The 3388-nt window shown below is 41.6% G+C and overlaps 1 protein-coding gene across 1 annotated transcript in view; it reads left to right on the plus strand.

The window, feature by feature from the left end:
• The window catches only part of fam219ab (family with sequence similarity 219 member Ab), a gene marked incomplete in the record, with an annotated part of 43285 nt that overhangs the window by 3695 nt on the left and 36202 nt on the right, over positions 1 to 3388 (plus strand). The window contains 1 exon segment of the mRNA XM_032517056.1: positions 65 to 1020.

Consider the following 3388-nt stretch of genomic DNA (forward strand, 5'->3'; position numbering starts at 1 on the left):
GTGTGTGTGTGTGTGTGTGAGTGTGGGATAATAAGCTCATGTGATGTACTCTCTTTCTTTTCAGGGAGAATCTGTTGAGTGGAAGTGACTGTCATCAGTTGCAGACCTCAGACCTCCGAGGTGTGATGCGATGCGTTACAATAGTAATAATAATAATAATAATAATGACACTGGAGGCTTCGGACCAGTCCAGCACCATGGAGCATGAACTGAAGATGGGCATGTCTGTGTGGTCAATTATGGCCATCGCGTGTAACTCTGCGGTGGGCATCCTCATCCTCATCCTGTTCGTCATCCTCTACAAGGCCTGCAAGGTGCCATCACACCAAGAGAAGGTGCCAGTTTTCCCAGCAATGCCGGAGAAGAAGAAGGCCGAACATAAGTACCTGCTGACTGCAGCCTGATCGTCAGGGCCACACGGAATCTGACGAATTGTCTGCAGATTTTGTGCAGATTGTATGCAGATTTTAAACAATTAAAAAAAAAAAAAACTCATTCATGGATCACTGCAACACATGGGTCTGCTGATAAGATAGGACACGGACTTGAGATGTAGACATAATTCAAATTTAGTCCACAAGTTGAGCTACAGAGTGTTAGAGAACAAGCTGCACTCTGAACTTTGAGCGATATTCTAGATTTCTTTTCCTCCACGAGTCACTCAGTAACTCCTGTTGTCTTACATGAACATACATATTCACATTTCTCCACCCTCAGCTCCTCATCTACGCCATGCAGTGGAGCTTAGTGTGAGCTAGCTGCAATAAGACAAGCACAACAACAACAAGTGGGCCCAATCCTCTTATCTGTGCTGTGCGTCTCTGGGACTGTCCATCTGTCAGCCTGTTTGCTATGCTCTACACACGTAGACCATGATCTCCTCCCGTACCACAACCTTTTTCATCCCTCCGGATGACACAACTGAGAGGATGCGGAGGAGAAACTGCAAAGACAGAACGGATTGTCACGGGAGACTTTGGGCTGATGCTGTTGGTTGAGAGTTACAGGAACATTTCACAGGTAAAGAGAAAAAGTAGCTGACAAACGGCTTGGTGTTTGTCAGCTGCAGCGCTTATGGCGGCGGCGACAGAGCTGCCAAAACCAAAAAGCCTGAAAGAGTCAGGAAGGAGGGAGAGAGGCTGCTGGAAGGGGTGGGGAGAGGGAGACAGACGGGGATAAAGGACAGATATTTGGAGGAGATGATAAAGAGCAGGGGAAGAATGGAACGAGGGATGCTTTGATGTGTTGTTTATAGAAGAGGGGGCCCGAGGCTCCCGTTTGACACTCTCCTTATTTGACACACAAGCTTCCACCGATCCCTGGGATTAAAAGCAGTTGCTAAACAATTTTTTTTACTTGTGCCTCAGTGTGCCTCTCTTTCATTTCGTGAGCTCCTCTAAAGGCTGAATATGATGTTTATAGACAGAGCCTTTATCGGACATGATGGACAGTGACAAGTGCAGATTGAATTTATTGGAGTGAATGTACAGCAGCTAACACACTATGATATCTAGTCTTATGCAGAGGTATTTTTCAGCCAAGGACCCGTAACTTTAAGAGAGATAGAGCGGGGACCCCCCTACTGCATATAGTGCATAAAATGAAGTTGCGTCGTTAACTAGGCAGACAATAACGTGAATGGCGGCCCACAGATTACAGTTAATCCCAAGGCTTCACTGTGACACAATTACGTTTCACATTTAAAATCCCAAAATCTTGTATAAATAGCTTAGCATTTCTTGCACTAAAATGGTATTAAGGCTTTAGGCCGCCCTACACGTTATTGTAGGGCCAGTTTAATATGCAATTTCAATTTATACAATATATGTAGTAGGGGGTCCCTTTTCTTTCTCTTTTTCACTTAAGGGGTCCTTGTCTTAAAAAACGTTGAAGACCCCTGATCTAAAAGACAGAATAGGGACAATCATAACGTGCATCACATTAGAATAAGAAAGTGCCGATGCCTCTATAGGTTTTTGACTTGTATAGTAGATACAATGTTTATTAATTAAAGGGCTCTTAACAGAAATTTTGTGGTTTTAATTTGTGTTTGAAAAACAAATCTAATCTCAGGTATGAGGAAACTTTCTATATGAAGAATATGCCGATTTGATTTTCTGTGCAGCACTTCTACTTAATGTACACGATACTTTTGTGCGACTTGTAACAGTCATTTGTGCTGAAATGACTCATTGTTTGGTATTTTATTAATCATTTCACCCACAATTAAGTTCCAGTTTCTTCCATGAGAGCTTTTCCTTTTTGATTTCAATGAATAACTCTGACAAAAAATAGAATTTCGAAGACGCTACTTGGGACGTTGGTAACTTGCAGTGGTCATTTGTTGGTGTTTTTGTTTTGTATCTTTAAGGATTAAAAATGACAAATCAAAAGACTAACTGGTCCTGAAAATACTAATTTCTTCCCTGTGGCTGTGATTGTGCTTCAATGCCTTGTGGTACTGATGACAGTTTGTTTTCGAATGACAATAAAATTACCACATTCAATGTTTCCATGCTCCTTTTGTGTGTATTCGCATTAAAGGCTCTTCAAACACGCAAGCTCGGACAAAAAATAAAAAAGACTTGATGTCTGCTTCCTGCACTGAAATAATCAATGAGGAACATATTGACCTCAGCAGCGACCCACATCCTGTTGTTAGTCAACTACAACCATATAATCCTTATCTGGAACCAACCATCCAGGGTGTTATCTGCTGCTGGTATTTGTGTGACAACCAGCATGTTATTTCTTCAGAGTTTAATTGATTCATCCCTCTAAAACATACGAGGAAGTGGTGGAGACAACAGTTCTTTTTTGATACTTGTACTTGACAATTTCCATTTCATGCTACACTTTGTATTTCTACTCTATTACATTTTAAAAAATGGATGATAACTTTAGTTATTGTGTGAAAGCTGATTCAGCTTTTTTTGACGTCCTATGCTTTTTTTTTTACACACTATACCAATACTTTTTATCCCTTTTGGTAACATACTTTAATCTGCCTTTTTTCGACATGACTGTTTTCAACATACATTATTTGGATGCACAGTGGCTCAGTGATTTGCACTGCTCAAATTAGCATTAGCAAGTAGACACTGCATAGTCTGACCCAGGTTCGCCTTCTTTTGTGGAGTTTGCATGTTCTTCCAGACTTTCTTTGACATGCTATACTATGACTTTTTTTTCCAACATACTTTATTAGGACCTTTTTAATGCCTTTTTTCAACATGCTATACTATGACTGTTTCAACTAAATCTACTTGGTGGCACAGTGGCTCACTGGGAGGAGGCCTCGGGGAAGACCCAGGACTAGGTGGAGGGATATATATCTCCAACCTGGCCAGGGAACGCCTCGGGATCCCCCAGTCGGAGCTGGTTGATG

This window comes from Etheostoma spectabile, chromosome 5 (assembly GCF_008692095.1).
Source record: "Etheostoma spectabile isolate EspeVRDwgs_2016 chromosome 5, UIUC_Espe_1.0, whole genome shotgun sequence".
NCBI classification, from domain to species: domain Eukaryota; kingdom Metazoa; phylum Chordata; class Actinopteri; order Perciformes; family Percidae; genus Etheostoma; species Etheostoma spectabile.